This window comes from Mustela lutreola, chromosome 6, assembly GCF_030435805.1.
Source record: "Mustela lutreola isolate mMusLut2 chromosome 6, mMusLut2.pri, whole genome shotgun sequence".
In the NCBI taxonomy this organism is placed as follows: Eukaryota; Metazoa; Chordata; class Mammalia; order Carnivora; family Mustelidae; genus Mustela; species Mustela lutreola.
The window spans coordinates 114,074,712-114,093,951 of NC_081295.1; the positions used below are offsets into that span (position 1 = coordinate 114,074,712).

The following is a 19,240-nucleotide window of genomic DNA, read 5'->3' on the forward strand; positions in this document are numbered from 1 at the left end:
TGATCAGGATTGTGTGAAATCTATAAATTCATTTGGTGACGATTTGTTTCGTATTGGGTTTTCTGATTAATGAGCATAGTATATTCTACATTTATTTAGGTCTTTAATTTCTTTCATCATTGTTTTGTAGCTTTCAGTATACCAGTCTTTCACATCTTTTGTCAGATTTATCCCTAAAAATTTCATATTTTTAGGTACTATTGTAAATGACATGAGTTTTAAGTATTAATTTCTGATAGGATTGTGCTAAAATGTGTAAGTAATATTTTTATGTATCCTGTTGAGTCCTGTAATTTAGGTAAAATCACTTATTAGTTTTAGTAGTTTTTTGGTGATTTCATGAGATTTTTCTACATAGTTGATCATGTCTGTGAATAAAGAAATATTAATTATTTCTTTCCAGTATGGATGCCTTTTATTTCTTTGTATTTCCTTACTTCACTGGCTAGACTTTCCAGTAAAATGTTGAATAAAAGTGGTTAGAGCTCGAAGAGGTTGCTGCCTGTGTTCTCCTCAAGGATTTTGATGGATTCCTTTCGCACATTGAGGTCCTTCATCCATTTTGAGTCTATTTTTGTGTGTGGTGGGAGGGAGACAAACCATAAGTGACTCTTAATCTCACAAAACAAACTGAGGGTTGCTGGGGGGAGGGGGTTTGGGAGAAGGGGGTGGGATTATGGACATTGGGGAGGGTATGTGCTTTGGTGAGTGCTGTGAAGTGTGTAAACCTGGTGATTTACAGGCCTGTACCCCTGGGGATAAAAATATATGTTTATAAAAAATAAAAAATTAAAATAAATAAATAAATACATACATACATATCATTCATATCTAAAAAAAAAAAGTGGTTAGAGCTGATATCCTTGTCTTGTTTTTAATCTAAGGAGAATACTTAGTTTTCATCATTAATATGATCGTAGCTATAAGCTTTTCACTGATGTTCTTTATCAGATTAAGAGTTCCCTCCCATCTCTACTTTCCTGAGAGCTTTTGTGAGGAATGATTGAAATTTTATCAGATACTTTTTCTGCATCTATTAAGATGATCATTGTGATTTTTCTTTTCGTTTCTATTTTTTCTACTTTGATAATACAGTGGATTATATTGATTGATTTTGAGATGTTAATCCAATTTTGCACTCTTGGGATAAAATAGTTGGTTATAATGTATTATACTTATTAGATATTGTCAGATTCCACTTGCTAAAATTTTGATAGAAAATTTTTATTTATGTTTATGAAGGATGTTAGTCTATATTTATTTTTTATAATAATTGGTTTTGGTAGCAGGGTGTAGTATGAGTTGGGAAATAATCTCTCTTCTTTAATTTTCCTGAAATTGTTTATGTAGAATTGATATTATTTCTTCTTAATAATATTCACTGGTATGCTATATGGGCCTGGAGTTTTCATTGTGGGAGATATTACTTTAATAAAAGATAAGTAATTATTCATGCTATATTTTACTTTTGGATGATCATTGATGGTTAGTATCATTCAAAGAATTTGTCAATTTTGTCTAAGTTGTAGATTTTATTGCCATAAAGTTGTTTATATTATTTATATATTAATGTTCACACATCATCTTTTTGTATCTATAGAGTCTATTGTTACTAATCCTTTGTTGATCCTGATATTGATAATTGTGTCTACTGTCTTTTTTCACCCTCATCATTCTGGCTAGAGGTTTATTAATTTTACTGATTTTCTCAAAGATCTAGGTTTAGGTTTCATTGATTTTTCGCTGTTGGCTTTTGTTTTCTATTTCATTGTTTTTCACTCTAAATTTATTAAAGCCTTTATTCTGCCTATGTTGGGCTTAACTTGATCTTCTCTTTGTATTTTCTTAAAATGGAAGCCAATGATGAATTCTTTTACCTTTTTTGAAAGAGTCTGAAGAGGACTGAAAATAAAGTCTGAAAATAAAGTCTGAAGAGGACTTTATTTTGCCTTCTTGTTGCATTCTGGGCATAAGATTCTAGGTTAGCAGAACTTTTTATTGTATTTTAGCATTTCTTCTTTTTTTTAATTTTTTATTTTTTATAAACATATATTTTTATCCCCAGGGGTACAGGTCTGTGAATCACCAGGTTTACACACTTCACAGCACTCACCAAATCACATACCCTCCCCAATGTCCATAATCCCACCCCCTTCTCCCAAACCCCCTCCCCCCGGCAACCCTCAGTTTGTTTTGTGAGATTAAGAGTCACTTATGGTTTGTCTCCCTCCCAATCCCATCTTCTTTCATTTATTCTTCTTCTACCCACTTAAGCCTCCATGTTGTATCACCACTTCCTCATATCAGGGAGATCATATGATAGTTGTCTTTCTCTGCTTGACTTATTTCGCTAAGCATGATACGCTCTAGTTCCATCCATGTTGTTGCAAATGGCAAGATTTCATTTCTTTTGATGGCTGCAAAGTATTCCATTGTGTATATATACCACTTCTTCTTGATCCATTCATCTGTTGATGGACATCTAGGTTCTTTCCATAGTTTGGCTATTGTGGACATTGCTGCTATAAACATTCGGGTGCATGTGCCCCTTTGGATCACTACATTTGTATCTTTAGGGTAAATACCCAATAGTGCAATTGCTGGGTCATAGGGCAGTTCTATTTTCAACATTTTGAGGAACCTCCATGCTGTTTTCCAGAGTGGCTGCACCAGCTTGCATTCCCACCAACAGTGTAGGAGGGTTCCCCTTTCTCCGCATCCTCGCCAGCATCTGTCATTTCCTGACTTGTTGATTTTAGCCATTCTGACTGGTGTGAGGTGATATCTCATTGTGGTTTTGATTTGTATTTCCCTGATGCCGAGTGATATGGAGCACTTTTTCATGTGTCTGTTCGCCATCTGGATGTCTTCTTTGCAGAAATGTCTGTTCATGTCCTCTGCCCATTTCTTGATTGGATTATTTGTTCTTTGGGTGTTGAGTTTGCTAAGTTCTTTATAGATTCTGGACACTAGTCCTTTATCTGATATGTCGTTTGCAAATATCTTCTCCCATTCTGTCAGTTGTCTTTTGATTTTGTTAACTGTTTCCTTTGCTGTGCAAAAGCTTTTGATCTTGATGAAATCCCAGTAGTTCATTTTTTCCCTTGCTTCCCTTGCCTTTTGCGTTGTTCCTAGGAAGATGTTGCTGCGGCAGAGGTCGAAGAGGTTGCTGCCCGTGTTCTCCTCAAGAATTTTGATGGATTCCTTTCGTACATTGAGGTCCTTCATCCATTTTGAGTCTATTTTTGTGTGTGGTGTAAGGGAATGGTCCAATTTCATTTTTCTGCATGTGGTTGTCCAATTTTCCCAGCACCATTTATTGAAAAGGCTGTCTTTTTTCCATTGGACATTCTTTCCTGCTTTGTCGAAGATTAGTTGACCATAGATTTGAGGGTCTATTTCTGGGCTCTCTATTCTGTTCCATTGATCTATGTGTCTGTTTTTGTGCCAGTACCATGCTGTCTTGATGATGACAGCTTTGTAATAGAGCCTGAAGTCCGGAATTGTGATGCCACCAACGTTGGCTTTCTTTTTCAATATCCCTTTGGCTATTCGAGGTCTTTTCTGGTTCCATATAAATTTTAGAATTATTTGTTCCATTTATTTGAAAAAGATGGATGGTACTTTGATAGGAATTGCATTAAATGTGTAGATTGCTTTAGGTAGCATAGACATTTTCACAATATTTATTCTTCCAATCCAGGAGCATGGAACATTTTTCCATTTCTTTGTGTCTTCCTCAATTTCTTTCATGAGTACTTTATAGTTTTCTGAGTATAGATTCTGTGTCTCTTTGGTTAGGTTTATTCCTAGGTATCTTATGGTTTTGGATGCAATTGTAAATGGGATTGACTCCTTAATATCTCTTTCTTCTGTCTTGCTGTTGGTGTAGAGAAATGCAACTGATTTCTGTGCATTGATTTTATATCCTGACACTTTACTGAATTCCTGTATAAGTTCTAGCAGTTTTGGAGTGGAGTCTTTTGGGTTTTCCACATATAGTATCATATCATCTGCGAAGAGTGATAATTTGACTTCTTCTTTGCCGATTTGGATGCCTTTAATTTCCTTTTGTTGTCTGATTGCTGAGGCTAGGACCTCTAGTACGATGTTGAATAGCAGTGGTGATAATGGACATCCCTGCCGTGTTCCTGACCTTAGCAGAAAAGCTTTCAGTTTTTCTCCATTGAGAATGATATTTGCGGTGGGTTTTTCATAGATGGCTTTGATGATATTGAGGTATGTGCCCTCTATCCCTACACTTTGAAGAGTTTTGATCAGGAAGGGATGTTGTACTTTGTCAAATGCTTTTTCAGCATCTATTGAGAGTATCATATGGTTCTTGTTCTTTCTTTTATTGATGTGTTGTATCACATTGACTGATTTGCGGATGTTGAACCAACCTTGCAGCCCTGGAATAAATCCCACTTGGTCGTGGTGAATAATCCTTTTAATGTACTGTTGAATCCTATTGGCTAGTATTTTGTTGAGTATTTTCGCATCTGTGTTCATCAAGGATATCGGTCTATAGCTCTCTTTTTTGGTGGGATCCTTGTCTGGTTTTGGGATCAAGGTGATGCTGGCCTCATAAAATGAGTTTGGAAGTTTTCCTTCCATTTCTATTTTTTGGAACAGTTTCAGGAGAATAGGAATTAGTTCTTCTTTAAATGTTTGGTAGAATTCCCCCGGGAAGCCGTCTGGCCCTGGGCTTTTGTTTGTTTGGAGATTTTTAATGACTGTTTCAATCTCCTTACTGGTTATGGGTCTGTTCAGGCTTTCTATTTCTTCCTGGCTCAGTTGTGGTAGTTTATATGTTTCTAGGAATGCATCCATTTCTTCCAGATTGTCAAATTTATTGCCGTAGAGTTGCTCATAGTATGTTCTTATAATAGTTTGTATTTCTTTGGTGTTAGTTGTGATCTCTCCTCTTTCATTCATGATTTTATTTATTTGGGTCCTTTCTCTTTTCTTTTTGATAAGTCGGGCCAGGGGTTTATCAATTTTATTAATTCTTTCAAAGAACCAGCTCCTAGTTTCGTTGATTTGTTCTATTGTTTTTTTGGTTTCTATTTCATTGATTTCTGCTCTGATCTTTATGATTTCTCTTCTCCTACTGGGCTTAGGGTTTCTTTCTTGTTCTTTCTCCAGCTCCTTTAGGTGTAGGGTTAGGTTGTGTACCTGAGACCTTTCTTGTTTCTTGAGAAAGGCTTGTACCGCTATATATTTTCCTCTCAGGACTGCCTTTGTTGTGTCCCACAGATTTTGAACCATTGTATTTTCATTATCATTTGTTTCCATGATTTTTTTCAATTCTTCTTTAATTTCCCGGTTGAGCCATTCATTCTTTAGAAGGATACTGTTTAGTCTCCATGTATTTGGGTTCTTTCCAAACTTCCTTTTGTGGTTGAGTTCTAGCTTTAGAGCATTGTGGTCTGAAAATATGCAGGGAATGATCCCAATCTTTTGATACCGGTTGAGTCCTGATTTAGGACCGAGGATGTGATCTATTCTGGAGAATGTTCCATGTGCACTAGAGAAGAATGTGTATTCTGTTGCTTTGGGATGAAATATTCTGAATATATCTGTGATGTCCATCTGGTCCAGTGTGTCGTTTAAGGCCTTTATTTCCTTGCTGATCTTTTGCTTGGATGACCTGTCCATTTCAGTGAGGGGAGTGTTAAAGTCCCCTACTATTATTGTATTATTGTTGATGTGTTTCTTTGATTTTGTTATTAATTGGTTTATATAGTTGGCTGCTCCCACATTGGGGGCATAGATATTTAAAATTGTTAAATCTTCTTGTTGGACAGACCCTTTGAGTATGATCTAGTGTCCTTCCTCATCTCTTATTATAGTCTTTGGCTTAAAATCTAATTGATCTGATATAAGGATTGCCACTCCTGCTTTCTTCTGATGTCCATTAACATGATAAATTCTTTTCCACTCCCTCACTTTAAATCTGGAGGTGTCTTCGGGCTTAAAATGAGTTTCTTGGAGGCAACATATAGATGGGTTTTGTTTTTTTATCCATTCTGATACCCTGTGTCTTTTGACAGGGGCATTTAGCCCATTCACATTCAGGGTAACTATTGAGAGATATGAATTTAGTGCCATTGTATTGCCTGTAAGGTGACTGTTATTGTATATGGTCTCTGTTCCTTTCTGATCTACCACTTGTAGGCTCTCTCTTTGCTTAGAGGACCCCTTTCAATATTTCCTGTAGAGCTGGTTTGGTATTTGCAAATTCTTTCAGTTGTTGTTTGTCCTGGAAGCTTTTAATCTCTCCTTCTATTTTCAATGATAGCCTAGCTGGATATAGTATTCTTGGCTGCATGTTTTTCTCGTTTAGTGCTCTGAAAATATCATGCCAGCTCTTTCTGGCCTGCCAGGTCTCTGTGGATAAGTCAGCTGCCAATCTAATATTTTTACCATTGTATGTTACAGACTTCTTTTCCCGGGCTGCTTTCAGGATTTTCTCTTTGTCATTGAGACTTGTAAATTTTACTATTAGGTGACGGGGTGTGGGCCTATTCTTATTGATTTTGAGGGGCGTTCTCTGAACCTCCTGAATTTTGATGCTCGTTCCCTTTGCCATATTGGGGAAATTCTCCCCAATAATTCTCTCCAGTATACCTTCTGCTCCCCTCTCACTTTCTTCTTCTTCTGGAATCCCAATTATTCTAATGTTGTTTCGTCTTATGGTGTCACTTATCTCTCGAATTCTCCCCTCGTGGTCCAGTAGCTGTTTGTCCCTCTTTTGCTCAGCTTCTTTATTCTCTGTCATTTGGTCTTCTATATCACTAATTCTTTCTTCTGCCTCATTTATCCTAGCAGTGAGAGCCTCCATTTTTGATTGCACCTCATTAATAGCTCTTTTGATTTCACTTTGGTTAGATTTTAGTTCTTTTATTTCTCCAGAAAGGGCTTTTATATCTCTCGAGAGGGTTTCTCTAATATCTTCCATGCCTTTTTCGAGCCCGGCTAGAACCTTGAGAATTGTCATTCTGAACTCTAGATCTGACATATTACCGATGTCTGTATTGATTAGGTCCCTAGCCTTCGGTACTGCCTCTTGTTCTTTTTTTTGTGTTGAATTTTTACGTCTTGTCATTTTGTCCAGATAAGAGTAAATGAAGGGGCAAGTAAAATACTAAAAGGGTGGCAACAACCCCAGGAAAATATGCTTTAACCAAATTAGAAGAGATCCAAAATCGTGAGTGGGGAGAAAGGGGATAAAAAGAGGTTCAAAAAGGAAGAAAGAAAAAAAAAAAAACAAAAAGAAAAGAAAAAAAAAAAGAAAAGAAAAGAAAAGAATTTTTAAAAAAAGAATACACCTAAGAAAAATGTAAAAAAGAAAAAATATATATATTAGATAAACTAGTATAAAATCGTTAAAAAAGAAAAAGGTAACAGTTAAAAAAAAATTTTACCCGAAGGCGAGAAAAAAAAAAATGAAAAAGAAAAAATTAAATTAACTGCAAGACTAAAAAAAATCACAGGAAAAAAGCCATGAGTTCCGTGCTTGGCTTTCTCCTCCTCTGGAATTCTGCTGCTCTCCTTGGTATTGAAACCGCACTCCTTGGTAGGTGAACTTGGTCTCGGCTGGATTTCTTGTTGATCTTCTGGGGGAGGGGCCTGTTGTAGTGATTCTCAAGTGTCTTTGCCCCAGGCGGAATTACACCGGCCTTACACGGGGCCGGGGTGAGTAATCCGCTCCAGTTTGCTTTCAGGAGCTTTTGTTCCCTGAGCGCTTTCCGTAGAGTTCTAGAGGACGGGAATACAAATGGCGGCCTCCTGGTCTCCAGCCCGGAGGAGCCGAGAGCCCAGGGCCGCACTCCTCAGTGCGCGCTCAGAGAACCGCGCCCAGTTACTCCCGTCTGCCTGACCTCCGGCCGCGCTCCGAGCTCACCGAGCCTGCGACCGGTTCAAGGTAACACGGAGCTGTGAGCTTACTGTCGGCTCTGTCTCTGTAGCCGGCTTTCCCGTTCCAATACCCGCAAGCTCTGCGACACTCAGACACCCCCGATCCTTCTGTGACCCTGCGGGACCTGAGGCCACGCTGACCCCGCGTGGGCTTCGCCCCGGTTTAGCCTCTGGAGTGATGTCCCTCAGCGGAACAGACTTTTAAAAGTCCTGATTTTGTGCACGGTTGCTCCGCTGCTTGCCGGGAGCCGGCCCCTCCTCCTGGGGTCTATCTTCCCGTCGCTTTGGATTCACTTCTCCGCCGGTCCTACCTTTCAGAAAGTGGTTGTTTTTCTGTTTCCAGAATTGCTGTTCTTCTCTTCGATCTGCCGATGGATTTTCAGGTGTTTGCAATCTTTAGATAAGCTATCTAGCTGATCTCCGGCTAGCTGAAGCAGTCTCAGCTTGCTACTTCTCCGCCATCTTGACTCCTCCCCGTATTTTAGCATTTCAAAGATGTTGCTGTACTTTAATTGTTTCTGATAAGAAGTTGATGTTATCTTTGCATTTGTTACTCTTTTGGTAATGTGTCTATTTGATTACTTTTAAGATTTTCCTTTTATTACTGACTTTGAGCAATTTGATTATGATGTGAGCCTTGGTATAGCTTTTTTCATATTTCTTGTGCTTAAAGTTGATCGAGCTTCTTCGATATGTGGATTTATAGTTTTTAACAAATTTGGAAATATTTTAGACATTATTTTTTTCAAATACTTTTTCTTTTCCCTCTTCTTTCCTTCCATTCAGGGATTTTAATTGAAATTATCCCATACTCACTGATACTCTGAACATTTAAAAAAATTATTTGTTCTGTGTTTCATTTTTGTTAGTTTTTATTGGTGTATCGTCAAGTTCACTAATCTTTTCTTCTGCAATGTTTAATCTGTCATTAATCCTATTCAGTGTGTTAGTCATCTCACATATTATAGTTTTCTTCTCCAGAAGTTTGATTTGGGTCTTTTAAAAAAATATCATCTATGTTTCTTCTTAACTTTTTAATCTATGGAATGCAGTTATAATGACTTTTAATGTTCTTGTCTGACAGTTTTAACATCTATATCAGTTCTGGATCAGTTTTGATTGATTATTTTTCCTCATCATAGATTCTTCTCTCCTTGCTTCTTTCCATGACTAATAATTTTTTATTGGTTCTCAAGCTTTGAATTTTATCTTTTTGGTGGCTAGATATTTTTATATTCTTATAAATATTATTTAGGTTTATTCTGTGATATAGTTAAGTTACTTATGAGCCATTTGATCCTCTCAGGCCTTCCTTTTTAGATTTATTATGCAGAACAAGACCATTTTATTCTAAGACTAGTTATTTACTAGTTACTAGTTATTTACCACTACTAAAGTAAGACTGTTTCAGTACCCTGTGAATTATGAGAATTTCCCATCTGGTTGCTATAAGAAAAGACTTTTTGATCTGATGTGAGCCACATGTATTGTTCCCTTTAATCCTTTCAGGTAATTCTTTCTCTAGCCTAGAGTAATTTCCTTATGCTCATGCACTAAGTAGCACTCAACTAAATATCCTAGGGCATCTTTTGCAAATATCTGAAATTCTCTCTTTGTTTATCTCTCTGCTCTCTAAAACTCTCTCCTCATAAGTAAAACCACCTTGGTTTCCCCAGCTTAGAAAGTTGGCTGTCTCCTTTGGATTCCCCCTCTCTACCTCATGTCCTGGAATCTTTTTCAAGGCAGTAAACTAGGGTAATTATAAGGTTCACTCCATTTATCTTCTATCTCTCAATGGTCACTGCATTTTGTTGCTTAAGGTCTAGTCTTTTGAAAAACATTTTTTATATTTTGCTTTTTTTTAAAAATTTATTTGTTTGTCAGAGAGAGAGAGAGAGAGAGAGAGGACACAGGCAGGCAGAGAGGCAGGCAGAGGCAGAGGGAGAAGCAGGCTCCCTGCCTAACAAGGAGCCCGATGTGGGGCTTGATCCCAGGACCCTGAGATCATGACCTGAGCCGAAGGCAGAGGCCCAACCCACTGAGCCACCCAGGTGCCCCGATATTTTGCTTTTTTTAAAATTAAAGCGTAAGTTCCTTTCAATGTTCTTTTGTAATAAAAGTTTTCTTAGCTTCCAAGAGACCAAAAAAAAAAAAAAAAAAAAAAGGCTATTTGGTCATATAGTTTGGTACTCACACATTTGCTTGCTAAAGACACAATTTTCTAAGTTAATCTCTTGAGGAGTTTTCTTGATCAATTTTCTAAACAGTGACAAAACATCTTTTCTTTAACCCCTAGTGATCCTTTTAAGAATACAACAATTTAATTGATAACCATCATTTTATCACACAGTTTTCAATTAGTCCTGGCAGTCCTTTCTTTTCTCTGCTTTTCTCCTTTGTAACTCGATTGCAGAGCTGGCTAAGAAGCTCCATTCTTCTTCTGGCAAGGATACCTCTGTGCAAAGGTTTTTGGGGATGACTAGCCTAAAGATGGTTCCTTCCAGCTGCAATTTAAAGTGTTGAGCTGAAAAGAGAGCCTAATTCATTTGATTTCTGATTTCTGTGATAGCATATCCCTCCCTAAGCAGTGAGAGAGTCAAGGTCAGCTGCAGTTAATCATCGTAGGATTTGAACTTCAAAAAAATGGAAATAGAAGATTTTCATAGAGATCCCTTATATCCTTTTGTTTCCTTTCCAAGACTTACAAGAGCATTTTTATTTTTTTCAATCTCAGGATAGAATGAAATCATTATTCAGCCTTACCCTAAGAGGGTAAGAATCTAGCTAAATATCCATTTAAAAATATTTCCTTTTCTTAAATGTACATTCCTCAATGGATTTTGTGAGGATTACTGAGCTCCTGTTTTTGTTTTTCATTTTTCCCTTTTTGTAAAATAGACTAGGCTCCTTAGAGGAAAGTAATTCAATAAAATACTTGTCTAAAGTGTGAGGTTTAGAAGACATCTATTTAAGAAGGCTAGACAAAAAGAAAAGGGAGGAAATGACTTACACATCAAGGATCCTTCATCCACTCATTTTGTGGATGAAGACTTACTGGCAAATCTATTACACCTGCAGAGAAGGCTTTGGGCTCTAGGCCATGTAGACTGGAGTCAAATCCTGGTTTTTCCCTTTACTGGCTGAGCAACCTTGGCCAAGTTACATAACTTTTCTCTATCTCTATTTCCCCATCAGTAAATGAGAGTAGTGGTAGCACCTCTTTTATAGGTTTAATATGATGATAATTCAAGTTAATATTTATAAAGCACTTAGAATAGTTCCTGGTATCCAGAAAGTACTATATAAATATCATATAAAATATGCATTTTAAAATATATTTACTGGGAAGTTCACTCCATGTGCGGAACTGTCATTTTATGCAAATGTTATGGAGGTTGAACTCTACTGGGAAATGTAATTCAAATATCTGTAGAAGCACTTGCATAGGAAAGTTTCTTGTCTCCTACTACAATAAACTAACAAAGCATTTTTTCATCAAAAATGAATTGAGGGCGGGGCGCCTGGGTGGCACAGTGGGTTAAGCCGCTGCCTTCGGCTCAGGTCATGATCTCAGGGTCCTAGGATCGAGTCCCGCATCGAGCTCTCTGCTCAGCGGGGAGCCTGCTTCTCTCTCTCTCTCTCTCTCTCTCTCTCTGCCAGCCTCTCTACCTACCTGTGATCTCTCTCTGTCAAATGAATAAATAAAATCTTAAAAAAAAAAATGTATTGAGGGCTTCCTGGATATTAGGCACAATGCAAGGTGCTAGGAATTTAAAGATGAAAAAAGCCCGAGTTCCACTTAAGGAATATTGTAGTTAGCAGGCCAATATGTGGATCATTTTAAAACAGTGTACAGATACAGAAACAAGAATATTTCTAAGAAGTGCCAGATTAAATTTCCTAACACAGGTTGTGTGTGTATATAGAGGCATGGGTTCAGAAAGTAGGTCAAAGAAAGCCTTCTGGAGTTGGTGAGAGTAAATCAATCAAGCCATTTAGGAGGGAAAGGGTCTTCCTGGCAGAGGGAGAGAAACAGCACTGTGGTTCAGGGTACAAAGTCAGTCATATGTTCAGCACTGCTGGAGCTTAGTAAGAAAGCTGCAGCTCTGCAGTTTTGGGAACATTACCCTATTTTGCTAACAGCTTTTAACAGTGGTCTCTTTAGATAGGGCAGTGCTGTCTTTAAAGAGCTAATAAGCAAGAAAGAGACAGTGGTTGCCAGGGTGGAGGCTGGGTTCTGCAGGTTGACCATATCCTGTTGGGTCATTCTAGATTCTGGAACTGTGCTCAAGCTCTGAAGTTCAAGGTACAATTATATTACATCTTTGACAGGTGAACTGAGTCTCAGGGTTGCTACATAATAACTAGATTCATAAGAAGCTGATTTTCAGCCAGATAACATACTATAAACACACACAGAACTGAATCTTACATATGGTAAGATCTGGCCAACCTACCACATGGTCACAGTGTTTACAGTCCCTGCTGTGTTGGGCAAATCCCCTTAAGAAATCAGATTAGAGATCAGAATACTGACTGGTCAGCATCATAACGGAACAGAGATCGTAGACATTCTTGGGGGACATTTCCAACAGCCTAGATTAGTGGAGGTACCCACTCTTTCTTCAATCTGTAAACATTTCTATCTCAATGACATATATTGTTCCATGAGTGTGAGAAGAAGCAGCTTTTTCTGGAGACAACTGAATAAATTTGATAATTTATTGCTTCATAACTTCATAGTTTTAGAATTGTGCAAACAATGGACTTATTTTAACATGACCTTATCTCTGACTGTTACATTACAATATCATTGACTTGGCAACATGTTTCTCTAACACCAGCTTCAAATTATGTATGTTGTGTTGTATTAAAGAAACACTGTGGTCTTCTTGAATGGATGTGGGGAGGAGGGGTTTCTTTTGTTTCTTTACAAAAAAAGTATTAACAAAACCTCTCCCATTTTAAGTTACTGGTACCTGTTGACATCATTCATCATCTGTTGACTTTTTGTTAGATTTCAAAGGAAAACTTTTTCTTCGTCTCATCTTTCAATTCAGAGGAATTTTTTGGTAGTTGACTGCTTCCTAATTATAGTTTCTCATGTACTGCTAGAGCCAGGCAATGAGGGAACTGCTTAAACATGCATCTGTGGGTAAGTGGAGAATATTAGATGAAAGCTGAATGATAAAACCCAAAATGCAGTGAGAAGTTACTGTACTTCATTTGCTAACTTCCGAAGAAGAAGAGAAAACCTGAATGTACTATGTTTTCATTTTTTTAATATGCAATTATTTATTTTTAAGTACTCTTATATGAAGGCCCTTATTTTGGGGTAACAGCAAGGCATTTTATTATCCACTCTTCCCATTCCCTAAAGGTTTCCACAGGTTTTGGTAAATTCACATTATCCTCATGACTGTAGTTTGTACTGACTTCAGGGGTGTACACAGATCATCAGTCTGCCTCACCAGCACTGTGTACACTGCAGCTTGTTTAAACAGATAAGACACAGGTTGAGGGGGTGCCAGTCAGCTTCTTCCAAGTGGCTGGAGTCTTGCATTAGGCATGCAAGCTACTGGCAGGGTTGAAGTTCAAATATGTGCCAGTCTCACGGGTTAAAGTCTTAGAGGAGTGAAACAGCAGAACACTCATCACGTCGGGAATATAATAGTTACCAAAAACTGAATAGTCACTTGCAGATACTTTCTACAGCTTGTTTACTTTGTCTTCCTAGCATGAGCTATAAGCAGTCACTGCCATACCCGGCAAAGCTGAATATCCCCATACCACCTGCCAAAGACGCCTGTCCAAAGACAAAATTCCAGGAGTCTCTTGGGTAAGGTCATTCATTGTTATTGCCACAATAAAGAAAGCATCTCCAGGTTTCTTCTTTTTTAAGTACTTGGGGATGTGCCCTGCTTGAATATGAAGGTTTTATGTGTTATCATTGACTCTAAGGGAACACCTCCTGATAGAGACAGGAATGAATTCTAGGAGTTCTACTTTCAAGCCGTAGAAGGATACTTCACAGTCACCCTTGAGCCATTTAGTATATTCCTCACTGATAATTCTCGTGTTTCCTAGAAATCCAATGCACTGTATATAAATACTGCATTTCTCTGGAGGGGGTGCCTTTCCATAAGGATCACTGAAAATTGTTCAAAGTCTTGGGGAGCCTCAGGATGAGAGATGAACCAATCTGACTGTGAATGCAAGTTAATGGGTCCAAAGAGGTCATTGTCTGGCTTGAAGGCTTCATTCAGCAATTGCCGCTTGCCAGCATCTAACTTAGGCTGTGACACAAGTGTTGGGTTTTTTGAGATGAGAGCTGTTTTTAGTGTCTGCTCAGAGTGCCTTACTATTTGCATAATGACAGGTCTCCTCCATTCACATCGTGTTTCTATGTAGAGCTGTCATCCTTCCTTCTGAATGTGTCAAACAGCTGTTCTACCACAAGGCTTTAGGGAGGAAGGCGCGCATTGGAGTTTTTCCCATACAAGCATGGACATGCCTGGGCCTGGTTGACAAAATGCTTTGAGGAGTTCCTTCACCCTTGCCAGGCCTCCATGCCAACCCCCTCTTGCATTGGCCCTTGTGTGCCTTATATTTTCATTTCTTAATTCTTTCTTTCTTAGTATGTCAGTTAGGACAAATCAATTCCTTGATCTCATCAACATTTTCAAGTCAATCTCTTGCCATAAGAAATCACTGAATACTTTATATCATTTGAATTTTGTAGCACTTTAATCAATAAGTCAGCAACGGTTCCCTGAATCTGGCAGTACAGTATCTACTCTATAGGACAAATAATTATCTATAAAAAAAATCATTGGGGAGACAAGATACAGTGCATGGAAAAATATCAAGTATGTTTTTTTTTTTTGTTAAAAATCAATGTGTAAAAGATGTCTTACTAGAAAGTAAAATCATGCATTTTGAAAAAGATCTATAACGAGGATTTAGAGCTGTTAAGATTTAATAATTTGGGTGGGACTTGTGATGACTCTTAAGGAATGGGTAGATTAACCAGCTGGTGACACAGGAGACATTTTAGAAAAGGAAAAGTATGAGAAAAAGCAGAGATGGGAATGAGGGGTTTGTGTATGTTGTTGTTGTTAAAGGGCGGCCTATAATAAGAAGCAGTCCTTTTGGTAGAGAGAGTGTTCCTGTTATAAAATACAGGTAAATATATTTGAATGGGTAAAAACAGCTATTATTTATAAAGTCTTTACAAAGCTAAGTGTCCCGCATAAATTATCTCATTTCATTCTTAATCAAAAACCTGTGAAGTAGGTACTGCTATTTTCATCTCCATTGTACAGGTGAGGAAGCTGAGGCATAGTTCCTAAGGTCACACAACCACTGAATAATGGAGAAGGACCGGTACAGAGAAAGATTGGCTACTAAGACTAAACTACTTCCACAAGAGAATCAGGACACATATTTCAGGGTCTTAATTATAAGAAATACAAACTCTGATTTGCTTTAAGGTGACAGAGCTCATTATAGTTCTCTGAGTGATTTGGGATGAGCTCATGAAATCAGTGGGAAGAAGAGGATGAATGTGAGGACAAGTCAACAATAGAAAGTATCACCATTTCTTATCTGTCCCTGTGTTTTTGGCTGTTCTACTGATACATGTTTTGGATATGTAAAAAGTTGAACAGCAAAGACCGCCCTCAGCCCAACACTACTCATTTTTCCCTTGAGTTCTTTCTGATATAGCTGTAGGAACTAGAGTAGGCCCCATTTGTGGGCACTTTAAGAGGTTTGGGTAATTTGGCCAGCTGAGAAGAGATTTTTTTGTAAATCAAGAAAGCAAGTGAATAATACCGCTGATATCTGGAGTGGATGTAATTTGTTCCTGAAACATGCATCAGCTTACCTTAAGACTTATGTGAACTGGCTATAATTCAAGATATGCCATCATTTTTATGAACACATACCATAACCTTGAACATGTTTCTTGTCTGCTAATTATGACAATATGATCTGACATCTGACTTTTTGTTTCCTTATTCCACTTACACCTTAGTTTTTAATGAAATCTCACTACACTGATGGTCTTTTTGGATGGTTCATGTTTTTCATTTTTCTCAAAGATTCAAGTATGCTTTGACATTGGTAGCTCCATAAATCAATAAAATAAGTAGATAAATTAGTCCAAGCAACAATAAAATTTTTCTTTTGACCGCAACAAACATAGTTTACTAACTTTCTAGTCAACACAGTTCAGAAAAACAAATTCTTGTTCAAAAAGGAAAATGACTCCTTCTGTTTAGGTGCTACAGTCTCTGAAATTTTCTGTAATAAGAACAAAAAAGTAGGCATGCTTTTGGTGTTTACATATAGCTAAACCTTAAAACTCTATGAACAGTATTATTGCCAAGAGTAATTAAGATATTCAGATTTTGACCATATGGAATATAGTTATAATAACTGCTTTAATGTTCTTTTTCTATGAATCCTATCATTTATGACATTTTCGAGGCTGTTTCTATTGATTGATTTTTTTTCTTTCAGAATGAGTTGTATTTCCTCACTTTGTGTATCTTTTTTTTTAATTGGATGACAGACATGAATTTTATGTTATTGAGTGCCGATATTTTGTCTCCTCTTAAACATTCTTGACCTTTACTTTGGGTTGCAGTTAAATTACTTTAAAAAAGTTTTCTTTTAAGATGTTCCCTTTAAGCTTAGTTAAGTGAGATCAGAGTTGACTTTAAATGTAGGGCTGAATATTCCGCACTACTGAGGAAACTTTTCTAAATACTTTATGTAATGCCTTTACATTATGGGTCATTTTTTTGTTTGTTTGTGTGTTTGTTTTCTATTATAGCTGTTGAGATAATGAACTATTTTCATCTCTGTGTGAACTCTGGAGATTGTTATCCCTGCTTCTTTCTGGTGGCTCTCTTTCTGATTCAGGTGGTCTCTTCACACATGGGTGTCCATCAGCACCCAGCCAAAAAGTCAAGGGAAACCCTCAGTGAATCTCCAGATACCTCTTTCTCTCCTCTCTCCTCTCTCTCTCCCTCGTTCTTTCCCCCTTTCCCTCTCTGCAGGTCTTCTCTTTTTGTGCAACTTTTTCCTATCCAGTATTTTTCCCTGCAAATTCTATCCACTGTGTCTTCTCAATTTCTTACCTCTGTCTCATAGCTCAGGAAGGACCTCAGACTTCCTGCACTGTGGTCTAGACACACTCTGATGTCAGTAAGCTGGGGAAATCCTGTGGCTCATCTTGTTCCTTTCCCATCTCTCAGAGGTCACTTTTTTGTGCTATCTGTTGTTCAAGGTCTAAAAGCTGTCCCATATATTTAGACTGGTCTTTTAGTTGTCTAAGGATGGAGAGTAAATCTGTTTTACTCTCTTGGTTGTAAACCATCCTGTTTACCTGGCTTCTTTGGAAGCAGAAATCCAGTTATTCAGATTTTAGATTTGCCAAAAAATAATATGAAACTCTGAAAACTTATGGAGCTTACAGTAAATTATGAGATTTCATTATGCTCAAAAGTGAATCTGGAATCATTTAGATGTTTTGTAAGCCCTTTGAGCAGAGCATGGCTCTCTTCTAGGTCCTCGTTATGTCTCTGCATTGCAAAAATTGATATTCCAAAATTCTGTTGTATTACCAATCAAATCTTTGTAAGGAGAAATGGGCTAAAAGAAACAAAAAACCAAACCAAAAACTATTAACTACATCGGGACCACAACAGTGGTGATATGTATGTTTATATCATGCAAACATGTACACATTTTGTTTTGAATGGTGTTCTAACTGATAAATGACACTAAAATGTTTGGGTATAATAGATCTTATGATTAGCTGGATTCTTGGTTAAATTAACATTAATTTGATATATCTTGTTCTATGCCTTGTGTTGAAAGTCTTTCTAATATTTTATTTATTTACTTGATAAATAAAGAAAATTCAGGGACATCTGTGTGGCTCAGTCAGTTAAGCATCCAACTCTTGATTTCAGTTCAGGTCATCATCTCAGGATCATGAGATTGAGCCTTGTGTTGGGCTCTGTGCTCAGTGGTTGAGATTCTTTCTCTTCCTCTGTTCCTTCCAACCCTATGCACATGCTCTTTCTCTCTCGCTTTCTCTCAAATAAATAAATAAATATTTTAAGAAAAGAGGAAAATTCAGTCTAATTTAGTATTTCTCATATATCTATGATTCTAGTGGTATTTTTGGGTCATGATGTTGAACATCTATAACCAATTTGTCCTACTGTTGATGTAGCCAATATAGTTTAACAGGAGCTCAACTGTCAATGCACTGATTGAATAAAAGATATCTGTTATCTAGAAAACTGAACACAAACATATTCTTAAATAAAGCCCAGCATATAGTCAAGGGAAGGTCCCAGGAGAGCCAGTAGAAAAGATCCTGGCTAGTGGGAATTTGACAACTAGGAATCCAACAGAATGTAATTGGTGTTTTGCGAGTAAAAAAAGATTTGGTAAATGAAGGAACATTCCAGATCCTAGAAGAATGTGATCTTCGGAAGGTCTGGATATAAGTCATTTGGATAGACACATGGGAATTAGAACTTTAGTCTCTGAGGAAAATGGAGTAGGGGGGTACAGGCAAGGCCCTTTTCTTCAAGAAACTGGGGGAATGAGAGGAGGGAACCTAGATAAAAATCAGGGAGTTAATACCCAAAATATATAAGGAACTCATACAATTCAGTAGAAAAAAAATCTAATGAAACAGTGGCCAGGGATCTCAATAGACATTTTTCTAGAAGAGATATACAATTGGCCAATGGATATATGAAAAGGGCTCAGCATCAGGGAAGTGCAAGTCAATACCATAATGAATGAATCAAAACCTTACACCTATCTGAATGCTTATTATAAAAAAGACAAGAAATAAGTGATGTTGAAGATGTGGAGAAATGAGAACCCTCATGTACTGTTGGTGGGAATGTAAATTAGTGCAGCCACTATGGAAAACAGTATGGAAGTTCTTCAAGAAAATTAAAATCCATATGATCTAGTAATTTCATTTCTGGGTATTTAGCTGAAGGAAACAAAAAATCTAACTCAAAAAGATGTATGCAGTTCCATCCATGTTGTCGCAAATGACAAGATTTCATTTCTTTTGATGGCTGCATAGTATTCCATTGTGTACCCCTGGGGATAAAAATATATGTTTATAAAAAATAAAAAATTAAAAAAAAAAGATGTATGTACCCATGTTCATTGCAGGATTATTTACAATGCTAAGACATGGAAGTAACCTAAGTGTCCATCAGTGGATGAATGGATAAAGAAGAAGATACACACACACACACACACACAC

The 19,240-nt window shown here is 37.3% G+C and overlaps 1 protein-coding gene and 1 pseudogene across 1 annotated transcript in view; one reads left to right on the forward strand and one right to left on the reverse strand.

The window, feature by feature from the left end:
• Nucleotides 1–19,240, forward strand: part of LOC131834657 (uncharacterized) — a 236,725-nt gene that overhangs the window by 167,345 nt on the left and 50,140 nt on the right. The window lies entirely within an intron of this gene.
• On the reverse strand, nt 13,249–14,294 carry LOC131834165 (archaemetzincin-2-like; annotated as a pseudogene).